The sequence below is a fragment of the Saccostrea echinata genome, unplaced genomic scaffold, assembly GCF_033153115.1.
Source record: "Saccostrea echinata isolate AGI-Se365-2 ecotype Australia unplaced genomic scaffold, CSIRO_AGI_Sech_v1 ptg000033l, whole genome shotgun sequence".
NCBI lineage: Eukaryota > Metazoa > Mollusca > Bivalvia > Ostreida > Ostreidae > Saccostrea > Saccostrea echinata.
Genome location: NW_026889782.1, coordinates 14,125,534 through 14,143,919, shown reverse-complemented (window position 1 = coordinate 14,143,919; position 18,386 = coordinate 14,125,534). Strand labels below are relative to the sequence as shown.

At 29.9% G+C, this 18,386-nt stretch overlaps 2 long non-coding RNA genes across 3 annotated transcripts in view; both read right to left on the bottom strand.

The window, feature by feature from the left end:
* Positions 1-1,242: 1,242 nt before the first annotated feature.
* Positions 1,243-4,230, bottom strand: LOC133198688 (uncharacterized). The gene is made up of 4 exons (XR_009722547.1): positions 4,148-4,230; positions 2,789-2,803; positions 1,839-1,972; positions 1,243-1,359 (listed from the first exon to the last, which is right to left on the bottom strand). It is a non-coding gene; the product is annotated as an uncharacterized LOC133198688 (long non-coding RNA).
* A 5,513-nt stretch (positions 4,231-9,743) lies between these two features.
* The window catches only part of LOC133199012 (uncharacterized), a 28,317-nt gene continuing 19,674 nt past the window's right edge, over positions 9,744-18,386 (bottom strand). Inside the window, exons 1-4 of one of the 2 annotated variants that reach the window (XR_009722713.1) lie at positions 12,041-12,157; positions 11,022-11,036; positions 10,592-10,711; positions 9,744-9,830 (exon numbers count right to left, since the gene is read on the bottom strand). This is a non-coding gene — a long non-coding RNA (uncharacterized LOC133199012). Of the gene's footprint in view, positions 9,831-10,591; positions 10,712-11,021; positions 11,037-12,040; positions 12,158-18,386 lie in introns of those variants that run through there. The other variant, XR_009722714.1, reaches the window with a different exon arrangement.

Sequence of the window (18,386 nt, the reverse complement as noted above, 5' to 3'; positions counted from 1 at the left end):
CTAGATTTTTCGAATTGTTCTTGAGATCGTTTAAAATAGGGTTAACTGACAACAATGATGACCCATAATAACACAGATTTAGATGCAGTAGATTTATTCTCTTTGACATTTTGGCAAAAAATTATTGCAACACAAATCCGAATCCCCCACCCCAGCTCCTTAAAAAAACCCTCATCAATAAAGTATGAAGATAACGAACAGTTTTTAAGCCCAAAAGTCCATTGAAACAATTCAAATTTGGAGCAAAGCAAAAATGGTCCACTAAAAGCATCAGAGGTGGGATTAGGTGCAATGAAAAAAGGTTAAGAAAACGAGCAGAGATCGATCTCGAAAAATCCATATACAATACAATTTTGTGAAGAGGACATAAAACATTGGTCCCTGGAAATTCTAGAGTTGGGATCAAGCAGGAGTAAGAATCCCCTGTCGACTGGTCATCACTCCCCACTAAGTTGGTAAAGCGTGGACCTTGAATGCAGAAGGTAGTGAGTTCGACCTCAGCCAGGTCCAAACTAAGACTTTTATTTAAGCAGTAATGATAAACTGTAACTAGTATTTTGAAGGAAACCCAGAGACCAAGGCCATGTATCAGTGAAGGGGTGGAGACTGAGATTTTTGTTTTCGTATTTGCAGTCCATGGCATGGTATATTTTGTATTTATATTAACATTATGATATCATGGAAAAATTTTCACTTGGTCATAAAAATTTATATAATGAACGTTTCAAAAATATCTTTATAATAAACTACTTCAGTCAGATTCTCACTACACAACTGAGATCATTTGTATACTTTGACAGTCTTTCACACTCAGTTTCATTGTATGCAATTCAAACTTCTGACATTTGGCAAAATAAGTACTGAAAGTCTCAACGGTGCATGTTAATTGGTATAATTATAGTTTTATATTAGTTTCTATATTAACCATTAAGTACCCTTGAAGCTTTGCATGGTATTTAGTGAATCAGTATGCTCCATGTTAACAACTCAACGTTGCTCACGAGAAATTTTTATTCACTCATGCTAAAGAACCAGAAACAATGGCATGGAATCAATTCTATAAGCTTCTTCGATATTTTTTTTATATTCTTTGGATCATTCAAACAGTGTTTTCTGTGAAAAGGTTAATCTTTCTGACAAAGTATGGAATCTTTATTTACAAAAGTCATGCTCCGGAAACAATGTAGTTCAATTAAATGCTGTTAGCTTTTCCGTCATTCCTGAAGCATTTTGTTTGCAGTCTCTTTAAATAAAATTTATTTGTTTTCAAAATGACATCAATTTTATGTTTTATCTGAAATAACAATTACAGCTCTCACAACAATAAAGAAGAACACATAAACGATGCCAGAGAGAAACCTGCAAAGAAGAGAGGAGTTACGTTTAAAGGAAACTTTCTAAATTATACATATTAAGTTAAAACAAAAAAAGTATTAAATACACAGTGTTATTTGTGCACAAACGTGTTGGTACTTCATTATTAAGCTTAAGATAATCTCATATCTACGTACATAATGATTTTTATATAAACATTTATATGAACCTTTCCAGAGGAAACTTTAGCAAATCAAAAATTCTAATAGGATTAAGAAAACTATCTGATTCAATTATAGAATGTATCTACCATAAAAAAGCAAAAAAAAGAAAAAAGAAAAAAAAGAAAAAAAAAGAAAGAAAAAAAGAAATATTCACCACTTGATGTAATTTGAAAATTACTCGGTCGTATAAAAGTCAGGATAATGTAAATGAAAAGACGGTGAGTCTTTTAATTTAAAAAATTATGGAACTTCACAAAAGTGATCTAATGTCTGAATACGTTATTGAAGTCTTATACATACTTTTCTACGAGCTTAGTCGAATATTTCCTCATAAAACTTGCCCATCATGTAAGTCTGTGGATCAAACCACGGGTTATAGTAGCCTTGCTGTTGCCATGGATTAGATGACCACGTGGGATAATACCCGGGGAATGCTACACACAAAATAGGGGAATGTATATAGCTAGCGAATGTACCTAGCATTACCTACCATGGTTCACTTTTTCAAAATTAATGATTCTTTTAAGAAAACTATCTTTTAACCTTTTGAGATATAACATTTTAATGCAAGACACATTAATGGCATTTTACATTTGATTTAATGGAAATTGGGAAAACATTATGCATCATGATATACAAGAGAGACTCCTTCATCACATCTGTAACATTTCCGTCAAGATTTATTTTAATGAACTAGTCAGTACTTTGTGTAGCGCTTTATTTATGTGACAAGGTATAATTATATGTATGTTTGATACATTCTCGTAGTTTGTTTACATAGGTATCACGGGGATTGACCACAACTATTTGTGCAAATACAAATATATGTGTATTTATATATTTGAAAAGTCATTGTCGTCACTAATCTTATTTTTAATTCTTTTTAGTTCTATTCGTGATGAACAAATATGTATAAATTTGCATTTTCAAAAAATAGGGTTACTTTTTAAATATTTTTTTATTAAAACAGGTTTTCTTTTCATATGATGAATTTTATTTAATTACTATCATTATAATTTATGGTTTCCTATTCATATTGCAGTTATAAAAGTCAAGGTGAAAGAAAGCGTTTTCCGGAATGCATTTCGTTTTTGATGTATTGTCTAGTGTTTCTCATTAAACTTTCAATATATTTTACACAGTGATGTTTGTACTCAAAATATCCAATTAAAGATAGAAAATTAAAAGATATAAGAAATATGTTTAAATATCATCCGGGAATATAATCACTGTCAACTATGCTAACTTACCTGTTATCAGCTGAACTGAAATTAGAAAAAAGAATGAAATATTAATAAAACTATCTTTAATTTGTAAGAATAAGATAAAATGTACGTACTAAAAGATCATGACTAATATCAATTTTTATTTTGATTGAAATTAAATCAGTGCATATTCTTATGATATGATACATGTACGATTTAATGAAAGAACTATAATCTGAGAGGAAGTTGCTGACCTTGTTCAGATGCTTTCAATTACCTTTGTTTTGCAAAATGGATTAATTTTTATCAGTTGGGTCAAATTCTAAGCTGATGGGGTAAAAAAAACCCTCCTTATTTGTAGGTACAAGAAAGTCAATGTACGATTTGTTTACATATTCTCTACTTTCTGTTTTCTGTACCTTATCTTTTCCAAGCTCAAAATTTTCAACAATTTAAGATAAATATGCCCTTAATGAAACTAACCTTACAGAATTGTTGCTAGTATTAATTATTAAATTGATCAATTAAATGCCTGTCAAAATACAGTATGCGGTATTTCCCTTCACAAATGACCGCTATTTATTTAATTAAAACGAGTAAAATTAGTCAAGGTTGAGTTATTTACTTTGGCTTACATATTTATCACTGTTTTAATGGTGAAAGAAAGTCGAAGTCAGAAAATGCAAAGTCATTTTTAAAAAAATATATCATTTAGCTTAAACTAAACGATTTCTAATTTATAGAATACGATAACGATGTTTACAATATAGATATACATGTAACTGTTACAATAAAAACATGAAATATAATTACATGCACAGATTGTTAGTTCTAATTAAACCTAACTTCTAAATACATTTTAAAATGAACTAGAATTAAAAAGATAGATGCAAATTAATGTTTCCCAGTCTGTTCCCAATGCTCATAATTTGAGTTGAAAGCAGCGTCAGCAAGTACGCACAAATTAGCACAGAAGTTTTACAGTTTACCTGAACAATTTCAATATACAGTTGCCACGTGATATCAACATTCCTATCTCCTAAGCAAAAAAGCGAACTGTTCTTAGTTATTCCGTCTTTCAATGACAATGCAACAAACTTTATGCAACAGTTTCCAGGAGATTCCAGTTTTTGGTAACAATTCTTTTACAGAATACAATGAACAATCCTTTACAGTTTCAAAAGTTTGATTGAGCAGTTATTGAGAAAAATAAAATTTTTAAAAGAACTACATATTTCTTCCGTTTTTATTAAAATGGTGGCCATTTTTGAAATTTCATATAAGAACATTGGCGGAATAAAAATTAGAACCAGTAACTTCGTTCTGGGCTACAAAGTTAAATAATAAAAAAATATATATGTACTTTTTGAACAGATAGTTAGTTTCTTATTAGCTCATACATACCAATTATCCCCAAAAGCAAGCACAGAAATAACTCCTTCATGTTGCAAACAAGCAAATTCAAAAAGTTATTTTTCAGAAAACACTTTTACGTGTAATTTGCTCAACTGATTGTAGAAACTCTCTTATATATTGATTGAGTCAATCCGTCACCTCGTGTACAACCCCGCCATATCTGATTAACGGGTCAGTTTTATTCTCTTGTGTTGATATCAACATTTTGAAAATGAAAGAAATAAAAATAAAAAAAAATAATCAAATAAAAAACGTTTACTATTATAATAGGTTAAAAGGATTTAATCAAAATTTCATGATATAAGAAACGGTCTTTAATAATAACTATGGTAGAACAATACATCCGTGAAATCCTTTTTACCCCATCTCTTCATACCTTCACCAAGAAAATAAAGAATAAAAGTACTATTGTGTCAATAATCAATTATCTTTTAAAATATATAAAATATGACATCATCCCATACTCTGTAAGAAAACAATAACATAAAATTGATATTGGAGAGCCTACATGTACATTGACAATGGGTTTATGACATCTACGAGCAATTTAACCGTTGTTATTAAAGCAAGTGTAATTTGTGATTCTTCATAGAAGAGAACTCATATTTGGGAATATATATGAGGAGTCATAAATGTCGACGTCATAATTAGAGGTCAAAGTTAAGTAATTATGACGTCACCTTTTGTGTACTACCTTAAAACATAATTTCAGTTTGTAGTAACTTAACCTTTTTCCTTGACAGTCAAATCACACGATGACAACTTTTTAGTAAAACGAACATAACTCACTACGTGTTAAGATGGAAAGTGATTAACCAGAGGAGGAATTAGTCGAGATAGAATGATTCATGAAGTGTGGGTTTCTTTTCCTTTTTTTTTTTTTTTTTTTTTTTTTTTTTTTTTTTTTTCTGATCAGATGATGTAGATTCATTTCTGCATAGTCTTTGAAGGTTTAATGCTTTCAAGTCAGAGATTCTTTTGGCTACATCTATATATACATTGCATTAGATCAAATTTTATAAAGTAACTTACATATTAATGTATTGTTTTGATGTTTGCTAGACTATTATGTAAAGCAGGGCTATTGCGTTTATGTTTGTAAGTAACTCTGCCTTGTTTCAAAAGGATCCAAAATGGTAACCTAAATTTATTTTCTACATTTGATTAGAAATTAGATTTCATATTGCACATAAGGTTCAGTAAAATTTAATTACTCTTAGATAAAATTCAAAAGTCTTAACTTTTTTCTGCACGCAAGTAAATTCAGATTGGGGAAAATAATTCCATATTCACATAAAATAAAGTGTGACTAATGGTAATAGTGCTAGCACTTTAAATTATCTGAACTCCCAATTCGTGGTAAGATGTATCAGTCTCTTTAAATGTGTAACATTCAATGGTGTCGGTAGAAAAGTTAACGATGTTCAATATTTTTTGTGATTTGCTAAATGTCAAAGGTAAACATTATATATCAAATCTCTTTTCATGGTAATAGTGGGTGGAATGAACATGTGATCCCAATTGTTTTATAAAGCATTTTCAATAAACATACAAAAAAATAGTTGACGTGATAAAAAGAGAAATATCATTTCTTCTATCCATCAATCAGGAAAGAATAAGATATATTTCGTTACTTCCCTGTTTATGTAAACAAAACATGACAAAAGCATGTAAATATATGTAAATAAAAGATAGCATGAGAAAAAAATTACCTTATTAATTAGACACACATTCCTCAAAAGTGCAAATGGTCTTACACATATATGAATCATCATTGCCGATTCCTTTAAAGTATATATTTTTGTTTTAAATGTCTAGATTTCTAATTAGTTATCTGCACGCTTACTGACATTAGATTTACTAAAGAGGTTCATCATAAACATCCAGTTGACAAACAATATTACACTTTTTCGAATAATTTATCTTTCAAGAAGTCTAACTTCTTAACAGACTGTGTTTCCAGATTTTCTGTAGCTTGTTCAAGACGTTTCAATCTTTAAGTTCTTGTTTCTAAACTGATGAAGTGTGCCTCTAGGTGATATTTCGAAAGGATCTTGCTTAATGCGAAAAATACACACCTTTATCGGATGAAGAATACATAACAACTAATGCATGATCTATATTTTTATATTTATCACTAAAAACCATGTGTTCTCATACACAGGATTCTTGTTAAAAAATGAGCTAAAATTTGAAAACTTTCTTCTATATGCCTATCGCTAATAATTTTTTGAAAGGTGTAAAACATATAATTTAGCAAAAAAGTACAGAAATATTAAAATTGCAAGTTGCATTATTAAGAAGGCAAAAGTTTTGGGAAGAATTATAGACCTTGAAATATTTCTAAATTATTTTCTTGCAAAGCTTAGAAACTGATGACTGATGATCATAGGACCATTATAAATGATTAACAGTAACTGTATAAAAAAAATCATGTGATCATCAATAACTTCTTTATTCATACCTATGGTGGAATTGAAAACTTTAAAACGAACAGTAATCATGCTTAGTCAACAAATAAGCAATTCAAATAGAAACCTCTTGAAAGCATCAGAGGTGGTTATTGTACACAGATAAATGTAATGCTCTTGAATTACTAATAAGATTTCGTACTCAGGATTATAAGAGAAACATAGAATTAAATTAGTATACCCACTGTTAAAGACAGTTAGAAAATGGTCGCAGTATATTTCATCTCTACTGTATCGAGATTAAATGGTTCTTTTACTCTTGTTGAATTAATTGATTAGTCAATGTCAATATATGAAGGAAAAATTTGCAGAAATTACGCTCTATAAAGATTAAGCATTTTCTCAGTTTCCTAAATGAATATTACTCAGCTTTTATTCAATCAATATCTAAGATATATAGATATGTTTGGATGAGATGTGATGCTGGCTTCAGATGTTCATTTGGTTCTGGAGATTGATATAATGGTCTTTACTTAAACACAAAGGGGACGTGAATCCTCTGTTTTGTAAAACAAGTTCTTTGTTTTTTGTCACAATTTGATTGAGTCCTGTAGTGGAACACGACCACTTAGAAAAAAGAAAAAAAGTTAACATAATTATTTCCAAGTCAAACTGTGGACATTAAAATCAAAGACCTTTTTTAAATTAAATAATCTGATAAGTCGAAGCACAAAAATCAAATTTGTAAGGAAGCCCTGGAGGGACATTGACTTACTTCTTAGGTGTTTTGACTTAGTTCTTTTAACTTAATTGTTAATTCTTGTTATTTTACATTTGTTATCACACGTTCATTTAACCCCAGAACGTGGCGTACAAGATGTAGGCTACGTGTAGTTTCAGAAAAGAAATTATTTTGCCTTTGAATTTTATCTCAGTGAGAAGAAAAAATAGTAGTAATGTTCATGTGTTCAATCATTATGCAAACTGGAAGTTGCAAGAAAACTATTAAGTAACAAGAAATAACAAATGAGAATGAACAAATAACCAGTAAGTTATAACAACTAAGTGACAAAATATAACAGATAAGAATTAAGTAATCACAACTGTACTGGACATTAAACTACAGTTAATTAATTAAAAAAACATAGTTAAACTAGGACTAAACAGATCATTTTCAAAGAAACGTAAGTCAAGATACACGTTCTCCAAATCTACGTTACACTTCGTCATAACCAGAAATAAAAAGTCATAACAAATAAGTCACAACTTCCGTAAATTTGTTTAATCAATTTGATTATTATAGGAAATAACTTTTTCTTGGTTTACTCAAATTATCCACGAAGAAGTGGATAAGTGCAGGAAGTACAAAAAGAGGCATACCGTTCACTGGATTGATAGATATGTATTCCTATAACGTAGATATTTGATGATTTTATGGATTTGTCAAGAATCTGTATAATTACGACGATAATCTCTGTGCTTTCTGGCGTATATTAGAAAACATTTACACAAGATGTACATTTGCTGTGTTTTTCTACTAAGCCAACTGTGAAATTGATTTGAATATCATTTTCATGTATACTGATCACGCATAGAAATATCCACTGAGAAAACTCGCGCTAAAGTGACGTTAAAATGAGGCTACAGAGACTTTAAAAAATGTAACGATATAGGACAGCGTAACATGTAAAATGTAAATATAAAGAATTGTTTTTAAGTTTAGTGTGAATTATTGGTGCGTAAATCACACAGACCTGTCACGTAGGCATATTTCATGAAACACACCAATAACTCACACAAAACTAAAAAAACATTCCTTAAATGAAAGAATGATCGTCTATTATTACTGCTCACATTAAAGAGGCTCTCAATTAATGAGGACACTTTGCCAATTCATATAGTGTTAATTACAACGCTGTACGATGAATTCTAAATATACAATTCTTTGCATGGAGATTTTTTTGATTTTCTCCATTATAATGCATAGTTAGAGATATGAATATATCGCAATTCATAATATGTTTATGTGATATTGAAAATTATCACTTATTTTTGTTTGTGCACTGCATGTACCTAATTTGTTAAATGACCATTACAACACAAATCATCTTCGCTAACCAAAGGTTTCTGATACGCTACTCTCCTCATAAACCCTTGGCATACGGTGCTGACAAAAGACGGGATTGTTTTCGTCACGTGATCACGATTCTTACCAGGTTGCGCACCGATTGCGTCATCGACAGAAATAAAAAGCGTATTAAAAAAAAAGTTTTTAAAGAATAATTAACAAGAAGGTATTTGTTATTTAAACATGTTAAAATGCAAATCTACATCTTAAGTATAGATTCTTAATAACATATTTTGCACGTAGCTTAAGATAATGAATTACACCATATAGCTATTCATAGAATGGTATGTTATCTTACGGATCGTTGTTTACTTGCGTTTTTTATTCCTGATATTAAAGAGTCAAGATATATCCCGAACGCAAATATCGTCATTTACAAAAAACAATTGCTGATTGGTCGATCGATGTCGATCAACTCCAATCACAACTTGAGAAAAAAATCCCAACTTTTCTTAACACCGTATGCCAAGGGCTTATGAGGAGAGTACTTAGCGTATCAGAAACCCTTGGCTAGCGAAGATGAACAAAAATAAGCTATGTTTGAGAGAATAGAATGTCATTATATCATATTTTTTAATCATATTTCCTATTTTATTTTCTACTTTTGTTAAACATGATGTGTATTTGGAATGTTAAGTGGTTATTTTGCTAAATTTTATACAGGTATTCTTTTCGGTAAGATATCAGTTTTGGAAAAGAAATTAACAAAAGATTCATGATTTATTTTATTTTACCAGTAAGAGACATAGTTTATCCGTGCACAGCTACAAATAGTTTTGAAATTCTCCCAACTTATGCAAGATGTACTTTTAAATATAACGATATTTCAAAAGCAAGGAATGAAAACACATTTCTTTTTAATTTTACCCCTTTAGTGTTGCTTTCATCTGTTATTTTGGTTTGCCATTTTGTAAAGATTCTCTGCTGTGAAATATGCTGTTGTGGTGTTCATCATATTTTTCTATACATATGTGATTACAGAGTAACATCTCTAGCAGTGTAAAGTACAAGTACTTCTAAAAACAAGACTTTAATGAACAAAACAAAACTTTATTAATTTTATTCATTATAGAAAAAAGAGACCACATCAACAACGGGAATAGGACAAAATAATGGCGTCCAAGAAGGCAACCTGAAAAAAAAATAAGAAATATATTCAAGATGACAGGTTATAGAGCTAGATTTATGTTTGTTTGTTTGTTTGTTTATTGTTTAACCTCCCTCTCGAGAATTTTTCACTCATATGGAGACGCCACCACTTGCTGGTGGAGAGCTGCAAATTTTGACCTATACTCGGCACTCAGGGCCATTGAGCAGTGAGGGATCTTTTTCGTGTCAGCACCTACTGCGACAGGGGACCTCAGTTTATACGATCTCATCCGAAGGACAGGTCTCCACGTCCCACAGTGAGATTCGAACCCGGGACGTAAGGATCAACTCCTTACTCCGCGACTCTAGAGCGAACGCTCTAACCACTGCGCCACGCGGGCGACTTATAGAGCTAGATACAATTAATTTTTCATGGTTTTACCAAAAACATATCTTTACCAAATCTTTACAGGTACAGATATCCATAGTGGTCTCATAGCAAAATAAGAAAAATTAAGACCAAAATGTTTTTGACTCCTCTGAGATTGATTTATAGACACATTCATTCCCAAAGACTAAAGTTTTTTTTTTTTTTTTTTTATAGTTGTCTAATGTTTAAAAGATGATAAATGCATTAAAAGCAAAACAACACTCAGCAAAGCAAAACATTAGGCAAAATTAAAACCAAATAATATGATATATACAAAACAAAAACAAAAACAACAACATCCCGAAGCAATTAAAAACAAGCAAGCAAACAAAAATCAGTATAACCTCTGTACTAAATATTGACTTGCTGCTTACATTGTAATTAGTCGAAAACTTCATCGTAAAACTCGTTCAGAAAGTATGCTTGTGGGTTAAACCTTGGAAAGTAGCTCCTCTGTTGCCATGGGTTACTGTTCCAGGACGGAACGTAGTAAGCTTTAAAGTAGGAGAGAAATTAAATTACGCTTAAATCAAGGTTAAGGATGGCGTCAAAAATGATCGAACCTGTCGAATGAATTTTATAACTTTAAAAATATGCTCTTATTGTAAAAAATACGAATAATGATAAATTATATTTTAAAAAGTCTATATATTTTAAAAATTTACAAAATCACGTATTAATCTATTTTAATTAATTATATACCAATAAATAAAAATAATCATTTTTTAAAAATCAATATTGTAAAGATTAAACTGTTCAAATGATAAATCAATCAAAAATAGAATGAAGAATATGTCTACTTACCTGATATTACTTCAACTGAAAATATAATAATAAATTTATATAATTATGTGTTTTTAAGACAAATAGAACGAAAGAGCAATAGCTTCTTAATAAACTTTTCAAAAACTTTGACTAAAACAGCAAATCATTAATCACTGGAAAAATACTGTTTTTTACATTTAAGTGTCTGACATCAATAAATTATGTCTTGTAAGTGTTTAGAAGTATATAACATACCATATAACTTAAATAACAAGGACCTATATAATTTAATAATGTTTTCTATTGGTACTCTTTTAAATTGTTCATATATAACACTGTTCATATTTTTAATTGTTCACGCTGACATTTACATTTACCACAGTGAGATTTTATTGTTTGTCAATGTACGTCAATGTGATGTTTTCAAGTATCAAGTGTGGATTAACCGATTAACATATTAACGCAAATTAAATGTCATTTCATGCCATGTTAGTGATGAAGTATTTCCCATAAGCAGACATGTTACAAATAAGCTGTCTAAATTTGACAAATAGCGCCTACGAAAATGAAAAATATACATACGCTTTTAAATTTATTTCTACATTCTCTGCATTTTACATTGTGCATTCAAGCATTTAAGGAAAAAAATTAATGACCTTTTTTGCTGAACGTTTAATTATACAATTATAAGTTTTAACTCAAAATCCATTAAAGATGAGAAAAGAGGAATAAGATTATTAAAAAACTTTGAATGAAATTTTAATGGTTCATTGAAAAGTTTCAAACTTTCCTAATTCTTGTATTTTATGGATTTATATATGAAGATTACTTATTTCACTAGGTAGCAAAGTAATCTATATATATATATATATATATATATATATATATATATATATATATATATATATAAAGAAAAAAGAATTAAAATAATTGAAGAGACCAAAATGAAATTGCTACTAACTGAACAATAAATTATTAGCACATGATAAATTAAGAATTTTCCAATTCTCAATTTGCTTAATTAATATTTGATAATTAAAGGTAAAGATTAAACATACCGATAATCAGAACAAGCAAGCATATGAATAAGTCCTTCATTTTTTTTTATCAGTCACAAATTTAAATTAGCAGTTTTATAAGTCCTAGATGGTACCCTCCCTATTTAGTATAGAAACAAATGTCAGAATCCTCTTTTTATATTGACACAATCAATACGTCACGCTATTTTATATTCCAGTCATACACCAATAAATGGGACTGTCTCCTGGAAGTATTTTTTTCTTGGTCAGAAACATAAATTTTAAAACATGAATAATTATGCATGTGTTACCTATTTATTTCGTCATAAGTCAACCAAACCATGACATGTGAATTTTCCGTATATATCCTTCAAAATTTTGAGACAAATTGCATTTTTACACCAAATGTAAGATTGATTGAGGTCTTTTGATCTATGAATTTATATTCAATAGAACTATATAAGGAAGTATGACATAAATGCACGCCTTTCTAGTACAATTGTTGTTCTAGATTACGAAGTCTATGGACGAATTATGATGGCGATTGATGGGACCATGCATTTAGATTTGCAATCATACATCAATATATCTATATGAGAGTTTGGTGTGAACCTGATTTGTCGAGTAATTTATGTTATGATGAGATAGTGTAAGTTTTTGTTCTAAAAATGAATACCAAGTTTATTTCATTAATTTTGGCAGAAAGGATTGAATATTGCCATCACATTGGAATAAAAAGAAAATAGCCACTTTCAAAAGTAATACATTATATTTTAAGACGAATGAAAAACTTTCGTTTTTTTTTTTTTTTTTTTTTTTTTTTTTTTTTTTTTTTTTTTTTTTTTAAACAAAAAATGCTTAATAGAAACCACAAAACTTTTCATAACGGAAAATGCAGATCCGAACATACCTTACCTGGTTTATAGATATGATAAACATAACAATCTAGTATTAAATTATTACGGTGCCTCCTCTTTACTTAAAAAAAATGTAAGAATGTCTTGGGCACTGCATTTAGGTACAGAAATTTATTCTACATAACAGTATATTCACAAATAGAAAAATATTTTTAAAAAAATCAAAATTGTTTTGAAACCAAAAAAATGTGAAATAAATTTTCCTGTTTTTCCCCTTTCAGTTCACGTTTCGCAGACATCAAAATAAAATATATTAGTTTAATGCACTCTACGAGGGCCATTCAATAATTAGTGCAACATACTGTTTTTATCATAGTAAATGTAGAAGTATTTGATTTTCTTTTTAAACGGTTAAGTTCTATATTAAAGAACTTCTATTCAAAACATTTATACTACAGTTACATGTAGTTAGATGTATATGCTTCTGCATCGACTATTTATTCAGAGCAGATTTTTTTTTTTTTTTTTTTTTTTTTTTTTTTTTTGCTCTACGTAAAAACAAATTGCTTGGAATTGTTTGAAAAAACTCTCTCAGAACTTTTTTCGAAACACTTTTGTCTTGCAAATATATTTGTAGTGAGAAGAAAAGTAAACAATGCCCTGATAAATTTAAATGATCAATTTAAAACACAAGGAAACCAAGTTTTACTGGTTTTTGGATTTTAAAAATTTCCCCTGATTTTCGAGACCTTGACTTTTATAGCGATGCGTGATGAATATCAGGGGATGGCAATGATTTGCATTAACTGTATGCATTCAATACACATTATGCTTACACAGGGAATGTATGTTTTAAAGCAAAAATGGAAAAATAAAAGGAATCAAATTAATTTTTAAAATTTTATTTACCTTATTTTTTTTTTATTTTATTTTTTATTTTATTTTATTTTATTTATTTATTTTTTTTTTTTTTTTTTTTTTTTACAAAATTAAGATCTTATTTTGATCAAAGTACTAGAAATGCATTAAGATACTTTTTTTTAAACCGGGGAAAATATTAGTAATTATCTCGATCCTTTGGTATTTCCTTTTTGCAATTAAACTTTCGTTTTTAAATCACATGATATAATTATGTCATTTAACTATGCACCGTTGATTTAAATTGCTAAATATAAAGCTATTGGGAAAACAAGGAGAATATAAAATTTTCAGTAATCGCATTCATACCTTTGATAAAAAAGGAATCAAATAATTTATTATATATATGTATAGAGCCATTGAGTAGACCTTTAGTTACACTGCAGTCTCTTGGATTTTAAAACTGTCCTTGTTAAAGAAGCGTTATCATTCTGGGATTTGGATGTTGAAGATTTTGAGTTTCTTATATATACATGTTAGTCAACAATTATACCTCTCTTGGATGTAAGGAATCTAAATCGTCAATTTCCCTTATTTTTGGGGCACTATACCATAATCACCTGTATATGTGGTTTGATTCGATACACAATGGCATGTTCTACATATAAACACGTTCTTAAACGAGGCTGCGTACTGAAGAATTAATTCAATGATTTCAATAATCTCTTTTAAAACAAAAATTTCATAAATCATTTCTCGATTCAAATATCATCTGGTGTTAGGTCGAATGTCGACTGACGTCTTTCAAATAAAGTGTCATTGTTTTCATACTGAACAGATTCCTACGTTACCTGATCAAGACAAGGGGCACAAGGCAGGTGTGAATTGTCGATAAGGGAAGCTTTCTCCTCAATCACACCTGATCCCACTCCTGATTTCATAGGTCCTTTTGCTATGGTCACAATTTATATTGTTTAATGATACTATTGAACATGATAATTGTTAGTTATATTCACATTTTGGGTAAACAAACGAAGATAGACAGTATCAGTTTACCTTACCCATCACAATTGATATTTTTGCAGCTTAAAAACACTTGTATCTAATTTAATTATTAATTTAATTCCACATCAGATGTAGCTTTTACCTCTTCTTTTTACGGAGGTAGATAAAGTATCTAAAAAGCCAAGACCATCTAGTTTCGTTAAATATGTGCCGTAATGTGGTATAAAACCTGAGTGTTTTCAAGTATGAAGCAGAATTTATTCAAAAACGTACACCTGAGAAAGAGAAAAACGATTGTTGCGGCTTTCATTCCGACATTTAGATATGTCGACCACGTATTATCAATTAACAATAGTTACTTCCATTCATATGTCGATTCGATATATTCTAGTGAACTTGAAATAAAAGACACCAAAAAGTCGGATACATATGTTTCATATTTGGATATTTTACTAGAAATTGTAACCTTACAGTAAAACTTTATGAGAAACGTGATGACCTCAACTTTTGTCACCTGCATATGGGGTTTGTGTCTTCCAGTTGATACGATACGCAAGGGCATGCTCTATGTAGGATCAATTTTTAAAATGAGGCAAGGTATTAACCATGCAACAAGTTGATGAAACAAGGATACATATCAACAGTCACGTTTAAAATCATTTTGGAAGTCCTTTGGTTGATACAATGACCTTATCAGCAAATTCAACTTATCATTAGGTCAAATGCTGACTGATGTTTTTTATACTAATTTTAGGCCATTATTTACACACTGGAATTTTTATGGATTTTTCCGTTTACTTGATCATGACAAAAAGAACACGGCGGATGTGACAGGTCAACAGGGGACGCTTTCTTCTTCATGGCACCTGATCCCGCCTCTGTTGTTTTTGGAAGTCCGTGTTCGCTCTGCTCCCGGTTTGTATTGCTTAAATGGACTATGAGCTTAAATAGTTTTCGTTATTTCCATATTTCAATGAACAGATTTACGCTATTTAGGTTGAAACTAGGCTAGATCTTGTGCAAATAATATTAGAATGTTTTCCCCTAACTTTGTCCCATTGTTTATCTTTTTCAGCGTAAAATAAATATATCTAAACAATTTCAGAACGGTAAAGCACTCACTTTTTATCATGACATTAGGGGTTTGCGAATTTGAAAACATTCTTTGTGTGTTATTAGGGTGCAATCTTGAAGTGTTTTATGAATAGATTTTAGTGTTTCCTCATGCTTTAAAATATCACCGCAAGTCTATTTTTTTCTGTGCTAGAATCAATTAAATCAACACCAATGTAGTGATTAAATATGTCAGTTATAAAAAGATGGCGAACACAAGAAAAATACGCATATTCCGTTAGGGGATCAAACAACTATTCGCACAATGTAAATGACATGTCAATAAGCTTATATAGCCCCTTAATTAAAAGATGAAAAAATAGATATGCAAAATATATATAATACATTAGGTATACAAAAATTTAAAAGGCATTAAAATTAAAAATTAATATATATATATATATATATATATATATATATATATATATATATATATATATATATATATATATATATATATTTAAAGCACATTGAAATATTCCATTTAAAGTTCAATAACTGAAAAAGACTTCTGATCGATGCTAATGTGGACAAAAACATTAGGAGTATTTTTTCTTATTCAAAAACAACATCAAAATCGAGAATTTTGCTTTGTAAATGTTCATATGACTCTATCAAACATTTTTGCCAGAAACGAAATCAATTAATTTTCATCAACCCTGTATTTTATCATTATTGTGAACAATGGCATTATTCTATGGAAAAAGAGTTAAAACATCGATTTTTGAGTTTTAACTCACTTTTATTTGCATTTACCCTCCACGGTTTATTTTCTCTTTTATGTGTTATAACAAGGTATGTTTTCGATATTTAATGGGATGAAAGTTCGCTAAAATCTCAACCAATAACCAGTGAAACATCTTTCTTCAAAACGAATGACATTACTTCTTGCTATGAGCTGAAAGTCAGTGACCTATAGTAATTTAAATAGACAAACATTTGTTTCCTTGACTTGTTTTGCTTTGGAGTGTTTTTGTATGTTTTTGTTTTTGCATATTTAGATCGGGCAAGTGGGGGGGGGGGGGAGGGTATCAGAACGCTTTTTATTAAAAGTTTTAAATAATTAGGTTTATCGACTCAAATGAATATATTTACTACTGCAATTGCAACAACAACTGTACAGATAGTTGCTCAATTTTACGTGCTAGCATTTGCTTTAATATGTAACACAAACCTTATTCGGACAAAGCTTTTGGTCAAAAAACTAACAGTTTTGCTCTTTGTTACTGAGAGAAAAAAATATAGCAAACTACACTTTTCCAAAAGTATTATGTCCACTATATTCCAGACATTTAAAAAAAAGAGAAAAACTGTGTATAAGAATTTGACTGTGATTTGTAATATAAAGATTCGATTAAGAATTACATTTCCTGTGCAAAATACAATAAATACATCCAATGATAACAAAAACTTGAAAAGGAACAATAGTGTTTCAAGGTAGCAAAAATTAATCTGACATAAGTAGAGTGATATTGATGTGACTCAAGAGTTAATAGATAGTCAGTTTGTTACACATTTAATAAAATAAGTAAATAATATAATCACTGATTGGTTTTCCCCTAAATCCACTGCGTAATTAAACCTTCGCTCTGTCTTTCTTTACATGACAGATTACCACTAGTCTTATCGATCATGATAAGTTCTAAAAATAAATATTGCTCCACAATTACATTCAAGAACACCTTCAAAAAGATTGATTATAATCAATCGAACTACATTTGTAAGGTGAGATTTAGTGCACTCAAACTGGAGTTGCTGGGAGAAAAGGATATTTGTTAGAACAACAATAAATGTCTGTTAAATCTTGAATGAATTCTTTGATTATGCTCGAAGGAATCTTGGGGCAACAAACATAAAAGCCGAGCCCAGAAAAAATTCTGCCAATACATACTTTACAATAGATAAGAAAGCTTATTTACAGTGGTGTTTCCTCAATGATGAAATTTTATGACTTTTTCGGTTTTCTTATTAATGTTTAGTTTTTGTGATCTATTTAACAATTTCTTCTTTAGAGTCAAAGAGTTTCTGTTTGGATTTGCCTAGACTAACTGAAATTATACCAGGTAACAGGAAGATCGAAACCTCCATGTCAGGCCCGTAGCAGCGGTTTCAATAGGGGGGGGGGGGCACTTCAATCTAACAAGCAAAAAAAAAAATGAGGATGTGGCAACTTCCAAAGAGAATCTGAATAGCAAGCACAAAAAATCCTAATTAATGTTCAAATTCTGGAGTTTGCCAGTGCTCGATCTTACAGCAACAAAAAGTTGGGGGGGGGACTTCTAAAGGAAAATCTCCTGTAGCAAAATACCATAACCAGAAAAAGTGTGGGCACCCCCCCCCCCAACAAGTTTTACGGGCCTGCATGTCTTGTGTTTTGTTGTCTTCAATCTTGCTTTGCTTTACTCTCCATGTTTAAATAGAGGGCATCATTTAGGGAATATTGTATTTTCAAGGCTGTGAATCAATATTGAGATAAGTGCATATATATTACATCAAAGTATGTTTCGTCGACTTTCTATTCAAGGCGGTTAAGTTTTTGGTAGCAGAAAAAT